General features: G+C 38.9%; 1 pseudogene; it reads right to left on the bottom strand.

The window, feature by feature from the left end:
• Window positions 1-697: 697 nt before the first annotated feature.
• Window positions 698-5550, bottom strand: LOC119785853 (annotated as a pseudogene).
• Between the last annotated feature and the right edge of the window lie 13497 nt (window positions 5551-19047).

Genomic DNA, 19047 nt, shown 5'->3' with positions numbered 1-19047 from the left:
CTGACCCTAAGATATAAAACAGCAAGCAACGTAGTTAGAGACATGAATAAGTGCTGATTTCACTGTTTTTCCCATTTTTACGTCCGTCCGCAGATCAGCTTTTATTTTCTGTCTGCCAGCGCATGCGCACTGATGTGGTTTTTTTGAGGAAAAACGTCCAAAAACGAATGAAATAGTGTGCATAACTTTTCGTATGATTTCATACGCACTCATAATGAGAATATGTTGCAACCTATTCTCATTATGAGTGCGTGTAAAATCGTACGAAAAGTTATGCACCGTAATTTCGTATGTTTTGGATGTTTTTTTCGTTGCATGCGCATCTGACACCCCATTCACGAAGTAAAAAAGTGCTTTTTTAATTGTGTTTTATTTTGAAATGATACATCAGATTTTGTTGACAGTTTGTGGTTGTGTTCTAGAGGTGTCCCTCTGTCAACCAGATGTGATGGAACTCACTGGAAACAGAGAGTTTTCCAGCAATGGGCATGGCAACTTAGGTTAAAAAAGTAAAAAAAGTGCTTTTTTAATCGGCTTTTATTTTGAAATGACACATCAGATGTTGTTGACAGTTTGTGGTTGTGTTCTAGAGGTGCCCCTCTGTCAACCAGATGTGCTAGAAGTCACTGGAAACAGAGAGTTTTTCAAAAAAAAGCACGACAACTTAGGGTAAAAAAAGTGCTTTTTTAATCGGCTTTTATTTTGAAATGACACATCAGATCTTGATGACATTTTCTGGTTGTGTTCTAGAGGTGCCCCTCTGTCAACCAGATGTGATGGCAAAATACAAGATGAAGGTATGATGGTAGCCAAATTTGTGAAGATATTTTATAGTAAAAGACATAAACCTAGCTGTATTTAGCTATTGTGATGTACTCGTGACAATCCTTAACAGAATACGAATATGACCTGATTTTAGATAGTTAAATCTATGACGGCAAAAAAAAACATCCGGTGTCCACAAAGCGGGCAAATTGCTGTCTCTACAAATATTGCGGGGAAAGGGTAAGTCATGTGAAATCAGTTTGGTGTGCCTGATTTAAACAGGTAATTGTGTTACAAAGTCTAAAACTCGAAGCCGTTGTAAATCTATTTCCAGTAGATTAAACATGGACCGGATGCGCACTTTTATTGTGAAAGAAGCACGTAAATGGCGGTACCATAATGTCTTGAGCTGTCGCGCATGTGAAAATCGAATGCGGGCTGGCTTTACTGTTATTTTCAAAGAGGCGGCTAGCTTTACCGCAGTTGGATAGGACAGGAATGACATATTAAATTAAATAAATTAAATATAACCTTAAGGGTGTCAGAATAGTGTATGCAAAGAATTTTCCCTCCATACAACAAGGTATGTAGCTTACAGCTTGAAATAAATCACAAGAAAATTATGTAAATAAATCAATACAACACTGATATTCTTTTTGATTTGTCAATAAATATATTTAGAACGAAAACTCTGGAAGCAACTTCATACAGAGCAAAGCAAAGTGATGTTTTAGTCCAGTAGCTCCTATTTGTCAGGACTCAACGTATAGTTCTGTAGGTGGGGACCATGAGTTTAATTTGTTTGTAGGCCTCCGGGCCACCGTAGTATTCCAGTTTCCGCAGAGTCTCCTCGATCAGGTCTCCCATGCTCATTGGACCCCTCTCAATAGCATCTCCGATGTTCCTCTTCTTGTTCTTGAAGAGGTTAAAAGCGGGCAGGATGTACTTTAAGTGGGGCACCAAAGCCAGCCCCATGCCATCAACCGACTCCACCATATGCTGCAGGACTTTCAGGGTGGTGGACATCACCGTCTGGTTCTTGGTGTTCATGGCGTTCCTGATGGGCATGATGAGCATTGGCACGACGGGGAGGATCTTGTCCCCCCCCCCCCCCCCCCCCCCCCGCGTTTCAGCATGTCTAAAATCCCCTGCTCTGCGAGGACATTGTAAGGCTGTTTGGTCTCACGGAGGCCATCAAAGAATAGAGGCAGGTGCTGCTGGTAGTCCAGTTTATCCATGTCCACCGTTCACTTTATTTTGTGTCCTCTTCTGTTGTAGTCCAAAGCGATAGGGATCCGCCTGCTGTCATAATACTCCCGGAAGGTGGCAAGTACATCTCGCTGTAGCCTGCAGAATAGGGCGGGACTGACCTTTCCGTCTGTCTCATACCTTATATGGAAATGGGACTATTGCATTCCAGAAATAAAGGGGGCGCCAGTGACACTATTTCCTGCACCAGCCGTGTTATAATAAGTAATAATAATAATGTATTTTATTGTACAACGCCTTTCAAAACACCCAAGAACACTTCAAACATTAAAAATACAAATCAAAAAGTAAAGGAATGTCTACAAAACGTGTCATGTCACGAGGTATGTCTCTTTTTTATTTTTAGATCTTTATTTAAAATTACATTAGTAACAAACAATCTAAAATAAGCACCAATAAGGAATCATTAAGGAGATGTATTTATCTATCCTTGCACCCTATCTACAGTATGTAAAGTTAAATTTATGCTAACTTAGATATGTTATACTGGCCGGGGAACTATAGTTTCTGTTATATTGCAAGTTTGATTAAAGCAGACAGACGTTTTAGGTAATCTAGGAGCTGCAAGTGAACTATAGTTAACACAAAACACCTCGGCAGCTACACATGAATGCTAAATGATAAAACGAACTGAAACTATTTATCAGGATAAGACAAAATAAAAATAATATGCCGCACATAATTCAGAACAACTTTAACCTAGATTTTCATACACAAAATAGCCATTGCTAGGGGAACCACTGCAGGGATTGGGACGCAAACTCCCAATGTCTTTATTTGGTGACATAAAAGGCTGCTCTGTTTATCTGCACATTACAATTACCAGGACATTTGATTTGAATTGGCATGAATATTAATACAACCAAAATGCATGCACACATAAAAATGTCTGCAATCTATTTCTGCCTAAAATGATAGTTAGGTTGTTTGTATGAGTTTGAAATGGATGGTCAAATGTAGTTTTTACAGAGACTTAGTTTTTGTCAAGGAAAAAACAGACCTATATGCTACTTATACACTTGGAATTCCTGTTATGCTGTGCATCTATCCTGACATTGTATTAATTTCTGTTCCAGACTGAAGATACACCGACCACCAACAACCACCCAGAAACAATGACAGGCCAGCTATACAAGCTTCCTTAATTGCCCACACCAAATACAAAGCTGACTCTCAGGACAAGAAAACTATGCCTTTTTCACCTTAAATACTGTACCTTTATATACCATGTGAACTAGCGGGCAGGAAACTCAGTTGGAGATTTTTTTTTTTTTAAACAACATTGATCTCAATTCTATTTATTTTATTATTCTATGTGAACTAGCTTTAAACAGCCAGCACTTGTGTAAAGTTCATAAGACATTTTATTTAATTTATTTGTTTCCTTTGTCAGGTGTATTTTATTTGTTTTAATGTTCAAAATAAAAATGCAAATATTTTTAGAACATCTTCCATGTCTGCATGTGTTCCTTGAAATTGTGTTTTTTTTTTTATCAAAAAGATGAGAGAAAATGTTGAAATGCGTAATCATTTTAGGAAATGTTAAATATTATCTGCTGACAAAAAAGTAAAAGGATAAAATTATGTCCTGACTAAAACTAGAATAAAATGTTGACAGTTTTTCTTGACTAAAACTATACGAATAAAATTATGTTTTCTTGGACTAAAATAAAGACTAAAATGCTCTGGCTTATAGTCGACTAAAACTAGACTAAATAAAAATGGGATGATGTCGACTAAATATGATAAAAACTAAAAAGCGATTCTGAAACTGGACTAAAACTAAAACTAAATTTAAAAATGGCTGCTAAAATTAACACTACCATAAAGAATACATTATGAATGGAATATCTTCAGAACAGCTCCAAATGACACAAAACTAATATGGGTGAGTAGAACATGGTGTAATAACATAAAATCAAGGGCCCAATTAAAAAAAAAACGGTGTTCCCCTTTAATTTTGATAAGGACTTCCCATTTAAAACCCATGTCAAAGAGCTTTCTAGAATTGTTTTCTTTCAAATACAGAATATCGCAACAACTAAAAAGGCTGATCCAAAATGCGACCAGTTTTGATAACAATAAAAAAGAGAGGTATTAGTTATCTTATCTTAGCTTCCCTTAATCGGCTTACTGTTTAAAATTGTCCTTCTCACAAAACAAAACCCCAAATAAACAAGCTTAATCTTATATCACAGATCTGATTGTTCCATATGTTACGAACAGTGTCGGGCACGTTACTTTGAAAAAGTTATTAGTTATAGTTACTAGTTACTTTTCCCAAAAAGTAACTGAGTTACTAACTGAGTTACTCCACAATAAAAGTAACTAGTTCCAAGTAAAAGTAACTATCCCGTTACTTTTGCATTTCTCGACCCCGTAACCCTCACCACCCAGCCCCCACCTTCTCTCCTTGTGTTTCAAAAGCCAGCTGAATAGAGCGGACGACAAAGACAAGTACCTGCAGAGAGTTTTGCATTTATTGCAACTCAACGTAAATGACATCAGGGGGGAAACGCTATCTCATGGGCCTATAAACCCCTTCAGATAACGTTCCCCCTGCTTAACATGGGGGGAACGGTATCTGATGCGGTGTAAATATCATCAGGCTGCATTACCTCTACTCATGGGTGTGAACTTTTAAGTTCGCACCCATGAGTTTAACTGTTGGGCTCTTTTTGGCATCAAGACAATTATTCTTATTGCCACATTGCCAGAGAGGAAACTGTAAAAAAAAAAATTGTTTTATGTCCTACCCTGCTAAAATAATAATAAAAAAAGTTAAAGTAACTAAATATGATTAAGGAAAAGCCAAAAACTGTTGAATTATTTTTTCAGAGTATGTAGAACCTACAGCCAGGCTTGACTTATGTGGGCGGAGTTTATAGTTCCCGCCCACATAGTTTAGAATTCTGATGACATCATTACAGACATCAGAATACTACCAAGCATTCAATTTCCGGAATTCTCCTGTAAGGTGTGCATCTCTTGAGTTAACTCCTTGTAATTAGAAAAGTAAAGACTTTTCCACAGAACAAATCTGCCCAGTTATCAGAAAAAGAAGCTTTTAGTTTAAAACAAAGCTTTGTGTTTTAATCCAACCAACAATTTTATTGTTTTCCTTAGGAGGCTGACTTGAATCAGCAACTAAGGCTGGAATTGACCAATTCGTCCTTTTTCATTTGCAAATCAGGTGAATTAAACGTTATAACCTCCATGTCAACCATATCTAAATCAGGTAATACTATGGGAGTTACATCTGGTAGCACAGCTACAAACCCTTCTGGAAATGTGACTTGGGCTCAAGTTCTTACAAGTAAGAAAAAGCCAGAAAATGCTCCAAAAATAGCAGCGGGACCCACTTTGAGTCAAGTTTGTGCTTCTAAGCCTGTGGTGAAGCCATTGCAACCAGCCCCAGCTCGTGTTGAGGGACCAGCTAAAGCTGCAAAGCCTGAAAATCCAGGAAGAAATCCACTTTTACAACTTCAAAGTGAGAAAGCGGTTCATGGAGGACATGGAGCTGACAAAAAGACCGGACGTAATATGATTTCTAAGATTGAGTTTCACAGAGCCTTAAGCTCCAGAGACTGGTTGATCACAGAACTTCAACATCAAAACAGGAGTTTAGCCCAACATATCAATGATCTCACTGCTGAGCTCAACAAATTTGAGGAAGTTCGTCAACATACCAACGAGAAAGCTAGGCAGCTGGAGTCTGAGCTAACTCCTAAAAGGAAAAAGGGTCAGAAGGCTGGGATCTGTTTAAGCTCAAAAGATTTGAGGATCATAGCTTCGCTACAAGAAATCATCAAGTTATCAGGAACAATTAAGAAAAATGTTGCTGTGTCTTTGGATGCAGGGTTTGGATATACCGATGAGAAAGCTAGGCAGCTGGAGTCGGAGCTAACTGCTGAAAGGAAAAAGGTGCAGGAAGCAGAGACCTACTTACGCTCAAAAGATGAGATGATCACAGCACTGCAACAAGAAAACATCAAGTTATCAGAAACAACTAAGAAAAATGTTGCTGTGCCTCAGAAAATGGATGCAGGGTTTGGATATACTGATGAGAAAGCTAGGCAGCTGGAGTCGGAGCTAACTGCTGAAAGGAAAAAGGTGCAGGAAGCAGAGACCTACTTACGCTCAAAAGACGAGCTGATCACAGCACTGCAACAAGAAAACATCAAGTTATCAGCAACAATCCAAAGTTTTGTTGCCTTGCCTCAGAAAATGGAGACAGCGCGTCAGAATACCCACGAAAAAACTAGGCAGCTGGAATCTGAGCTAACTGCTCAAAGAAAAAATGACCAGGAAAATGAAATCTACTTAAAATCTAAAGATGAGAAGATCGCAGCACTTCAACAAGAAAATATTAAATTATTAGAAATCTGCCAGAGACAAGCTGCTGATCTTCACAACATGGAGGCAGTGTGTAAAAATGCCAACGAGAAAGCCTGGCAGCTGGAGTCTGTGCTAAATGCTAATATGCAAAGGGTGCAGGAAGCTGGTTTCTGTATTAACTCAAAAGATCAGGAGATCACCGCACTTCAACAAGAAAATGCTAAATTATCAAATTACTTGCAGAGACAAGCTGCTGATCTTCACAACATGGAGGTAGTGCGTAGAGATGCCAACGAAAAAGCCTGGCATCTGGAGATTGCGGCAACTGCTTTGAAGCAAAGGTTGCAGGAAGCTGCTATCTGCATAAGCTCAAAAGATAAGGAGATCGCAGCACTTAAACAAGAAAACATCAAATTATCAACAAACCAGAAGACGCATGCTGAGCACGAAACAATGCCAAAATATACCGACGAGGAAGCTAGACAGCTGGAGTCCACGGTAACTGCTCTCAAGCAAAGTGTGGAGGAAGCTGAGATCTGCATGAGCTTAAAAGATGAGGAGATCACAGCACTTAGTGAGAAGGCTGAACTATCAGCTCAATGGTTAAGGAACGCTGAGCTCAAGTTAAGGTTCACAAGAGAGAGGGTAGCAACACTTCAACAAGAAAAAACCAAATTATTAGAACAAATTAAGAATCTCACTGTCTTGCCTCAGAAAACGGAGGCAGCTGTTCTTGCTGAGACAGCAAATGCAAAGGAGGCTGAGATCTGCTTAGCCCAACAAGTGCAGGAAACCAGTGAAATCAAGGCTGCAATGGAAAAAATGCAGAAAGATCTGGAGGAACAGCGGCAGCAGTTGGAGGAAGAAAAATCCCATTTTATGTCCAACCAACAACAAAGAGATGAGTGTGAGCAGCTGAAAAAGCAGTTGGAGTTACAGGAAGCTGAGTTAGAGCAGGGGAAAGCTTCTGCAAGAAAAGTCATGGATCTGGAAATTAGTCTGCTTGCTGAGACAGCCAGAACAAAGGAGGCTGAGATCTGCTTAGCTCAGAAAGAGCAGGAAACCAATGACATAAAAGCTGTTTTGCTCAAGATGGAACAAGATGTGAAGAACCAAACACAGGTCTGGGCCCAGGAAAAGTCCAGTCTCCTGACAGAGCAGCAGAACACTCTTAGAGATATGGAAGCAGCTATGAAACACCTTCAGGAGGTTCTGCATTGTGAAAGGCAGCTGTGGCAAACAGAGAAGTCCTGCCTTCAAGAGACAGTGGCAAACGCTAAGAAGGCTCTGACAGAGATGGAGGAGGAGAAGAAAAGATTAACAGAGAGCCTTATGGAGGAGTTCAAAAATCTGCAACAGGAGACTGAAAGATCCCAAGAAAGAAAACCAAAAAATAAATCTTTAAGGAAAAGAATTTTCAACCTCTTTCAATGCCATCAGTCAGAAAAATAATTTCTGCTAAACCTCAAGAAACTGTCCTCCAAACAAACTTAAAACTGAAAAAATATTTACTGAGCCCCAGATCTCAAACCTTATCACCTACACGCTTTACAATTACCCCCCAACACCCCCACCCCCCTTCCTATAACCGTTACCCTTAACCCTTCCTTTAACCCTTGACTCCCCACACCCATTCACTAAATCCATAATCCAGTCCATAATATTTAGCCCTCACCCTCCATAAAACTCTATGGTTCCCTTTAAATAAAAAAGCACTGCCTCCATACCAGGGTCTTTTTCTAAGGTAGATTCCTACCTTGGTATTGATTAGATCCTGGTAAACAGAGTGGGGCTGCACGGTGGAGCAGTGGTCAGTGCTGTTCCCTTGTAGAAGGAGACCTTTCTGCATGGAGCTGCCATACTCTCCCGTGCCTGTGTGGGTTCTCTCCGGGTGCTCCGGCTAGCCCACCCTTACTTTGTCTTCTTACATCACACTCAAATGTATTTATACAAAAAATATATATTTATTATAAATACAAACATTTATTGATGATACAAACAAAAATTTATTTAAAAAAATTCTAAAAAAAATCCAAAACACCTTTACACATACCTCCATTACACTTCATATATACACACACACACACACACACACACACCCACCCACACACACACACACACACACACACATAATAATCCTGCCACAAGGGGCCCACAGTCCTAATGTGCTCCTGGTGCTGGTCCCAAGCCCAGATAAAAGGAGAGGGTTATGTCAAGAAGAGAATTTGCTTTCAGTTATCAAGATAATATTCATACTGGTGTAACATTTTTTTAACATCTTGAGGGAAAGAGTGGTCCTTTACAATAGTTTTATTTTTAGTAATCTCTCTAAAAATAATATAAAATTACACAAAAGGCTTCTTAACATTCCATATATGAATTTTCCAGTATAAATGATTGGGTAGCTGTTAATGAGTAAAGCTAAGTGCTGAATTACAAAACAAGCTTAAATCAGACAGCAACCTGGCTTTCACTAAGTTATTTGAAGACATTTCAACATCTATCCAGGAGTCTTTAGCCGGGCATACACTGTGCGAGCTTCGTCGTACAATCTGAGTTCACAGCTCACGATGTATGTGCAGCACGACCCTCTCATACGATCTACCTGCTCACACTGCACGACTAAAAAGAACGTTGGACTCAGCTCCGCAGTGATATGGAACTGCTCTGACTCGTCTATCTGGAAGCCAAACAAATAGAAGCAGAATATGAAGGCCACCATAGTGAAACGTGCTGCCTTAACTAATTGTGCAATTTTGTGTTGAAAGCCCTAAAAAGAAAAGGCGGCGAAATATTTGGGAAAAAGACATGACTGAGCAAACATGGCTACTATGGTCTGTCAATTTTACAGACATAACTGCATTTCACTCATTGCATCCCTGCCATGTTTCTGTGTTTACAGAAGAATCCTTGTTTTATGTGCACTGAGCGATTCGCCCACGACGGTCAGGGGAAAATCAAACATGTTTGATTTTCCCCTGACCTCACGATTCCTGATCGGGAGGTGGTTGTGAGAGGCTTATCGCCCCTCGTTACCCCCTGTACACTACCAACTAACGAAACACGATGAAGCTGAAAGTCTGCCCGATCGAAAGATTCTCGCACGACTGGAAAATCACCCTGAAAATCATACAGTGTATTCCCGGCTTTAGTCATTTTGGTCGGCTTGCAACAGAGCAATCAGTAGTTGGACTGCTAATGTATTTAAGCAGCATGAAGGTCCATCCTACTAGGATCATTCCAAGCAAATAGCCATCCCTTGTTCTTCTGGGTGGCTAATTGGTCTGTGTCTGCCTAGGAAAGTGCTTTTATAAAAAGATAAATAAATACTGTAAATCTGCATGTTCTCTCAATGGTAGCTTTATCTCGTCTGTTCCTGTTTGGCTGCTTGTCCTTGCCTAAATAAAAGTAACGTTCCAATCTCTGCTGCAATGTAGGCAGTTGAAGCAGGGGTGATAAAAAGCAGTTGCCCGTCTACTCTAGACAAGGATAAACATGTCCTTAATGTGTTCAAGGTTCTCAGATCCTCCCTCTGTTGTGAGCTCCAGACAGTTGATGTCATGAAGGGAAAACAGTTGTTCTGAAATGTTTATCTGGATGGATTTATGTCTTTGGTGAATATAAGTTGTTTTCCTTCTTTTCTTCAAGTGTGTGAGAAAGCTCTTTTGTGCAGGGGTGGATTTAGTTTCACGAGAGAGAGAGAGAGTGTGCTGGGAGTTCTGAAAAGTATAAATGTACACTCACCGGCCACTTTATTAGGTACATCTGTCCAACTGCTTGTTAACACTTAATTTCTAAGCAGCCAATCACATGGCGGCAACTCAGTGCATTTAGGCATGTAGACATGGTCAAGACAATCTCCTGCAGTTCAAACCGAGCATCAGTATGGGGAAGAAAGGTGATTTGAGTGACTTTAACGTGGCATGATTGTTGGTGCCAGAAGGGCTGGTCTGAGTATTTCAGAAACTGCTGATCTACTGGGATTTTCACGCACAACCATCTCTAGGGTTTACAGAGAATGGTCCGAAAAAGAAAAAACATCCAGTGAGCGGCAGTTCTGTGGGCGGAAATGCCTTGTTGATGACAGAGGTCAGAGGAGAATGGCCAGACTGGTTCGCGCTGATAGAAGGGCAACAGTGACTCAAATAAGCACCCGTTACAACCAAGGTGGGCAGAAGAGCATCTCTAAACGCACAGCACGTCGAACTTTGAGGCAGATGGGCTACAGCAGCAGAAGACCACACCGGGTGCCACTACTTTTAGCTAAGAACAGGAAACTGAGGCTACAATTTGCACAAGCTCATCGAAATTGGACAATAGAAGATTGGAAAAACGTTGGCTGGTCTGATGAGTCTCGATTTCTGCTGCGACATTCGGATGGTAGGTAGGGTCAGAATTTGGCGTCTACAACATGAAAGCATGGATCCATCCTGCCTTGTATCAATGGTTCAGGCTGGTGATGGTGGTGTCATGGTGTGGGGAATATTTTCTTGGCACTCTTTGGGCCCCTTGGTACCAATTGAGCATCGTTGCAACGCCACAACCTACCTGAGTATTGTTGCTGACCATGTCCATCCCTTTATGACCACAATGTAGCCAACTTCATGGCTACTTTCAGCAGGATAACGTGCCATGTCATAAAGCTGGAATCATCTCAGACTGGTTTCTTGAACATGACAATGAGTTCACTGGACTCAAATGGCCTCCACAGTCACCAGATCTCAATCCAATAGACAGAGATGGGAAGTAACGAAGTACAAATACTTTGTCACAGTACTCAAGTAGATTTTTCTGATATTTTTACTTTACTTTACTACTTATTTTTATGGCGACTTTTTACTTCTACTCCTTACATTTTTACACAAATATCTGTACTTTCTACTCCTTATATTTTAAAAATTGGCTCGTTACTTTAGTTTTTAATCATTTCAATGGAGTTACCGTTATTATTTTTCACGTCATCAATACCAAATTCAATCTAATTGGATGGGAATCTATGTTGCATTTGACGCACCACTACAAGATGAATCGACAGATTCGGCGGTATTCATTGGCGGCAAATCATTGCAGCTTGGTGGCGGTGGCGTTAGCATAGTAGCATGGACAATGAGATGATTGAAAATGAACACAATGGAGATCTAGTCCTATTGGCAGACATCCATTTAAAATGTAGGCAACGGCATGAAAAAAGTGGTTTCTACTTTTACTTTTATACTTTAAGTAAATTTACAAGCCTGTACTTTGTTACTTTTACTTGAGTGAAGAAGTTTAATCAGTACTTCCACTTTTACCAGAGTATTTTTTAACACAAGTATCTGTACTTTTACTCAAGTACGGAAAGTGAGTACTTTTGCCATCTCTGCCAATAGAGCATCTTTGGGATGTGGTGGAACGGGAGATTCGCATCATGGATGTGCAACCGACAAATCTGCGGCAACTGTGTGATGCCATCATGTCAATATGGACCAAACTCCCTGAGGAATGCTTCCAGCACCTTGTTGAATCTATGCCACGAAGAATTGAGGCAGTTCTGAAGGCAAAAGGGGGTCCAACCCGTTACTAGCATGGGGTACCTAATAAAGTGGCCGGTGAGTGTATGTGCTTAGGATGGTTAAGTCAGAGCTTTTATATACTCTCCGTCTCACCTAAGGATTTTAAATAAATTTGAATATTATCTCTTGCAAGAAATGCTTCCCACTAAGTTTCCTAACTTCACACGACATCCTGTAGATAAATATCAGCTGGCCTGCAGCCATCCACACTTGGGGTTTCAGATGATAGTGTTGGGTTAGTAACTGGTTTATCTCTGGAAGGTGAGGCAGCAACTGAGGTAACTATGACCCCTAAACTGCGTTTGGTGCCTTCTCTCTGATATCTGTGTGCACTGCTCAAAGTATACCTGTTGCAAATGCAGGAAGAACTCACCTTGGGTTTGTGCAAACTACTAAATGGGACAGTTGTAGCTTCATATATAGTGCTTTTCGTTGGGTGAAATAATGTTTCTCCAATACTGAAGTCATACTGTTTGTCATTTTCTAAGTTGAATGACATGAAAAGGCAAGACAAGACAAAATACAATTATTCTTTAAGTTGTTCTTTCTTTCACAGAGTGAACTTTGCAATATAAATGAGTCTGTTGGTGAATGGACAATATAAATAGGCTATGCCTTGTCTTGTTGGAAAAGCATGGTTATGAACTGTTCTCAGCTCAGGAACTAGAACCCGTATGATACCTTGTGGTTCCATAGGTTTGACTAAATAAAAGATTTAGATATGAATTATCAATATATTCCTGCAAAAAGTTCTGATGTTGCAGGGGCAGGTAATGAGTGCTCGGAGCTTGCTCTTGTTCTGATGCCAGTTTGTTTCAGCCAGAGATGGGAAGTAACGAAGTACAAATACTTCGTTACTGTACTCAAGTAGATTTTTCTGATATTTTTACTTTACTTTACTACTTATTTTTATGGCAACTTTTTACTTCTACTCCTTACATTTTTACACAATTATCTGTACTTTCTACTCCTTACATTTTAAAAAATTGGCTCGTTACTTTAGTTTTGAATCATTTCAATGGAGTTACCGTTATTATTTTTCACGTCATCAATACCAAATTCAATCTAATTGGATGGGAATCTACGTTGCATTTGACGCACCACTACAAGATGAATCGACAGATTCGGCGGTATTCATTCGCGGCAAATCATTGCAGCTTGGTGGCGGTGGCGTTAGCATAGTAGCATGGACGACGAGATGATTGAAAATGAACACAACGGAGATCTAGTCTAGGGTGACCAGACGTCCCCGATTTCCGGGGACTGTCCCCGTTTTGGACCACCTGTCCCCGGCTAAAGCTGTCCCCGGAAATGTCCCCGATTTTAACGAGGCGAAAAATGTTGCGTGTAGACTGTTATTACGGTAGAGCTGTTGCGCTCAAAAATAGGTATTACGGTAGCTGGTTGCGCTGCTGATAACATAAAGATAAGGAACAGAGCGCACCACTAGAAGGGCGGTAATGATCCATTTGGATGTCAGCTGGCATTAAAACACAAAAAAGAAGAAGAGCGCATCACTTTTAAAACAGAAGAAGTGGAAGTTCGTTTTTTACAACCTGTGGCAACTGATGGGGAGCTACGCTGAGTGATGGTAAGTGTGTTGATCAATTAATTTTATTCTGATCGGCCTGACCTTGTGATGAATGTTTGGTTTGTGTCCAGGTTAAAACAATAATAAAAAGTAAGACAACACCACGAGTTGAGCATGAGTAAAAGACGCTGGGTTAAAATGTAGCAAAATGATTGAAAACTCCTTGTAAGGCGCTAATCTGGTACGCTGGTTCTCCAGGGATCAACAAGGGTTTGTATAAAGATGTTTTAGAATGGATAGGTGACCTTAAGTTTATATTTCAGATAGTTATTATAAGTAGAGTTATTTCAATTTGTTTTGATGATTTATGGTTGTGATTTATGAGCATAGACTTCCAGTTTTTGGTGTGCTTTTTTACTGCTCAGTTTGGATATATATGAAAGTTCCTTGAGAAAAAATAGGAGTCAGTAACAGGAGAACTAGACAAGATCTACATGATCTGAGAATGATGGAGGAAGAGATAACCACCTGTTTAATGTTCATTTATTATGTGGTTTTTGCTTGTAGCTCCTAATATTGTGGTAATTAGCATTTTTAGTATTTAGATGAGATATTAATAATAATAGGTTTTCATGTTGCACATCCTAATTTTTTTTGGAGGTGATTTTGATTATATAATGTCTCTGTTTTAGAATAATGTAAGATTGATGCTGGAGGAGTGAGGAAGAAGATAAAAAGACAGAAAGGAGATTGAATGAGAGAGGAGGAAACTAGGAACTCTGATAGAAAAAACGGTTGACAAGAAGGGAGAAAAATTTACTTTGAGGAGTAAAGCAGAGAGCAGGCAGAAGTCAGAAGAGGGCTAGAAACAAAAGCGAAGGTGGAGAGGGAAGAAAACAGACAAGACTGAATGACCAGATGGCTCTTTCAAAGAAGAGGAAGTGTCATTTTACGGTGAAATTACAATCAGAATTTCCATTGGGAAATTATATATGTTAGGGTTGTCACGATACTAAACTTTTCAACTCGTTACCGATACTAAGGAAAATATTCGATACTCGATACCCTTTTCGATACCACAAGGATAAAAACAAAGACTCCAAAAGTCTACAGAAATATTTTCATTAATAAATAAAATATAATAAATAAACACAATAAAGGTTGTATGCTGTGCATAATATTAAGCAAGCTTGATAAAAAACTTATAAAATTCAAATTAAGTGTTCCTTCCTTGGCTATGCTTTCAACACATAACAATGACACTAGCCAAACCAGTTAAGAAACAAAAATAATTCTCAGCAGCTGCACCTCTTACAAAAAAAAAGTCTGAAACTGAAAAGAGCGTAGAATTATTATTTCAGTGTTCTGAAAGTGCATTGTCCTCTATTCTGCACTTTAGATGAATGACTGCTTAGGTGCCACTGGTGACGGCACTGTATCGATACTTTTAAAAACGAGTATTGTATCCGGATACAACATTTCAGTATCAATACTTTTTTGAGTTTCGATACTTTTGACAACCCTAATATATGTATATGTTATTGCTGTTTATAAATATGGACTATTCTTGGATTATATACATTGTGTTGATGTTAAGCCTATTCTGCTGTTCAATGGTTAAACTTGTTTAAGATATTTAAAAAGGTTATTTTGCTTTTTACTTGCTATGTCTTCTCTTATATTATTTTACCCAAATTACCAGGGCCACTGCCTCAGACCCTGTTCAGTTAATATTTCTGTTTCAAACATTTAAAATGTATAATATGTATTAATAAAGTTCAAGTGATAAAGCGTTGACATGATTTGAGTGATAAACTAACATATTGAGTGATGTACTGTGCAAAGTATGCTGTGGAACACAGAGTGGCTGTATACTCAGGTTAGTAGGAAAAATGAACCTGCTACTTTGAGACACACAGGCCCCTGATGTGGCTAGGTGACAGTAAGAAACATATATGAACCTTTACCTGCAGGCTTGACTACTACTTGTTTTTTTTATGTTAATGAAGAAAAAAAATATTTCTTATAGGTATGTACAGTAGATGTAAACAGAATAAGTATTTGTTGCACTTTTTTGAAGAGGTGGGGGAACTCTGTCTCAACAGACAGCCACAGGCATAGAATAAATGTTTGTATTTACTTTTCTAAATTTCTTTTCCTCATGTCACTCTCCCCTTAGGAGGCGGCAGAGCTCTTTGGGCCCGACAAAATTGGAAAGCCCTGCTAATGACCCTTGACCCCTCCGCTCCCACCCCCACCACTTTGCCCCAACCCAGAGACACAGTTCTAGTTTTCTACTAATAACACTATTCATGTTATTAATCTTAGGATACACTAAACATTTGGAAAGGCACATTCCTGGCTTTTACACTTGATTTTTGTTGTTTAAATATTAATAAATATGTAAAAATATATGAAACCATTACTGTCCCCGTTTCCTAATTTCACCTCGATAAGATGTATTGATTTTTATCCACGAGCAAGAAATGTCCCCAGATTTGATTTCAGAAATCTGGTCACCTTAATCTAGTCCTATTGGCAGACATCCATTTAAAATGTAGGCAACGGCATGAAAAAAGTGGTTTCTACTTTTACTTTCATACTTTAAGTAAATTTACAAGCCTGTACTTTGTTACTTTTACTTCAGTAAAGAAGTTTAATCAGTACTTCCACTTTTACCAGGGTATTTTTTAACACAAGTATCTGTACTTTTACTCAAGTACGGAAAGTGAGTACTTTTGCCATCTCTGGTTTCAGCCTTCATCCAGTCTCATGTAGAAGGGCTGGTCATATCATAGGCTATTTGCATTACAATAGGGACATTTAGGAAGGTAGAGTGAATACACAAACATGAAGAGGGGAGGGGGACTTGCAGGAAAACTGAAATTCTCTAGGACTTCTAGTGTTAACTTCACTTAACTATGACCATTTTTACCTTTTTGGTATTGGGTTGAGTTCTGGAGACTTTTCCTATATTGAAAGCACAGCCTCTGGGTAAAAATGTTTTTAGTACAGAGTTGGAATGATGTTGTTATTGGGTATTCCTGCGCATTGGAAAAATTCAGAGTATCAGTCAGAGCAAAGCAATGAAGCAACCCCAAACAATGGTGTTGCAATCTCTTTGCTTCTTTGTCAAAAACATCTTGCTCATAAATGTTTATCTTTTTGTTTTTGCTAATCTTGTATTGAAACAAGAAAATAAATTATTAGTTGAGTAAACAGAGATAGCGAATACAGACTGTTTTTCAGACTGGTCTGTCATTACATTTGATTTTATTTGTTCCTGCTCCCGATGGTTGGCAACTTTGTTCCACTCTGGATTCTTGTGAGTGTAGTCTTTGTTCACTTTATAATAAAAATAAATAAATAAACCAACAGTTTTGGAAATTTCTGTATTCATTCTTTTCCTGCTTTCTGTGTCAATTTTCACAGTTGCTAAGCAACAGACGATACGGAGATAAAACCCGCCGAAGGGTAAACCTGTCCGGTCGCATTATTTTCACGGACTTCGAATGATCCAGTCTAGGTAGACAGCGTCCTTGAAGGATGCAGCCGAGGATTTCGAACAGAGCCATAGTATAGATTAAATTCATCATCCAGCTGCTGCTCTGCAGAATTCTCTCCCCAAGAGCTGAATCATGCCATCTAACGGAAAATCACGCGAGAATGTGTACAAAACAAAAATGGCACCGGCAACGCTTGTGGGTCGTATTCAGCGAATGTCGGTGATTTTAAAGTAATTTTGAGTGATAAATAATTGTTGTGTTTTTTTTGCGATCATTATTGCACTTGCCCGCCGGGCAAATGCAATGAAATTTGTAATCTCCTGACAATAAAACTACTTGCCCCGGGCGATCGGGCAATGATTAACATTGAGCCCTGAACATGTAGACGAATCACTGTCCCCCAGACATCCGCGGTTATATTTTTTATATTTATATCTTTTAAAAACAAAGCGGCACATGCATGACGTCATTCACGCGCCAGACTAGATTAGTGACAGGCAGCCTGGGGAACAGGCGGCACGACACTGTAAAAAAATTTAAAAATATAAATATGAAAAATATAACCGCAGATTTCTGGGGGACAGCGATTCGCCTACATGTTATGAATGCTGGCGTACCATAAAGTGGTGTTAATTTCGTTAGCGAAAACTAAACGAAAATATTTTCGTCAACGCACATTTTTCACCGAACGAAAACTAGACTAGACGAGACGAGACGAAAATCCCCACTAATAAACAATAACTGGGAGTAGATCAGAAATAATTTTTGTGGACTAATAAAGACGAGATGAAAATGCAGTTCGGTAAATAAAGACTGGACTAAAATCTATGGACATTTTAGTTCACAAACAAAGACGAGACGAAAATTACATATTATTATTTTATGTCTCGGAGGAGACAGGAGACGTGATATATGGACATATTTTCACTTCATTGAAGTGGAGAACAAAACCAAATGCTTGATTTTAGTCGAAGGGAAGGAATGGGGCCACATAGTAGCTGGAAAAAACACAACAAACCTGAAGAGACACGTCCCAGTTCACCACAAAGACATTACGGTAAGTTAACAGAAATATTGTTGGTGGTTGTTTATAATGTGAAATTAAATCAACGGCTATAATGGCCCAATGATAAACTAACTAATGTTGGCTAACTTTCATAGCATTTAGTATCCAGGTTGGCTACGTTATGTTAGCTTCTTAGCACGTAGCGACCGTAGCCACTTGTTGATAGCATTGTACAGTACCTGAAAGAAAAGTCATACAACATGAATCAAATCAATAATTTCGAGACAAATGTACATTAAATTAAGAGCACATTTATCCATCCATTAATTATCATACAATTATTTATCTCTATAGTGGGTCACGAGGGCTGCTGCAGTGGATCCTGGACAGATCACCAGTCCATCTCAGATTAAGGAAACATATATAACCAAATACCTGCTGGTGCTGATGTTCAAATAATAGATTTTGATGTTGTGAATAAGTTAACATCTAAAATACAATAGCCTTTGCCTTATTAAATAAGGACTAGATGGAAAAGGTTTGGACGGTAAAACATTTAGTCAACAATTTTGACCAACTTAGTACATTCATTCACAGTGTAGTTTTGTCGTTTATTTGCCAAACATTTTTCTTATTATTCACATTGTGAAAATGATTTACAAACAACCCAAAGGACTTTTGAACTTCCAATAAGTGCCATTCCGAAAACTATAATATGCTTGGTTGCAGGTGATATGGCTCAGCTATTATCATTGTTTATCATAATGTCTTATTGGAAACTTCCCTATCAGGATTCCAGTTTAACCAGTAAAATGATTGGTGTCCCACTATTCCATTTTGAAATTCCATATCAATTCTACTAATTGCAATCAATTCATAAACTCCACTCCAAAAACCTAAATATCCAATTGTTGCAAAATCCAAAGTGATTTATTTCAAACTTTAAATGAAGCTTCAACCTGGAAAGTTTGACAATAATAATCTTCGGCGCTCGGACCCCAGCAGTAGACATCAGGCTGGTAACCAGCAGAGATAATGATCCGCTGTGTATCAGTCCTTTTTTCTATATGAAAATCTTTT

The sequence above is a fragment of the Cyprinodon tularosa genome, unplaced genomic scaffold (genome assembly GCF_016077235.1).
Source record: "Cyprinodon tularosa strain WSP-4 unplaced genomic scaffold, ASM1607723v1 ctg10, whole genome shotgun sequence".
NCBI classification, from domain to species: domain Eukaryota; kingdom Metazoa; phylum Chordata; class Actinopteri; order Cyprinodontiformes; family Cyprinodontidae; genus Cyprinodon; species Cyprinodon tularosa.
The sequence above is the reverse complement of the archived record's forward strand: the minus strand, read 5'-3'. Positions and strand labels throughout refer to the sequence as shown.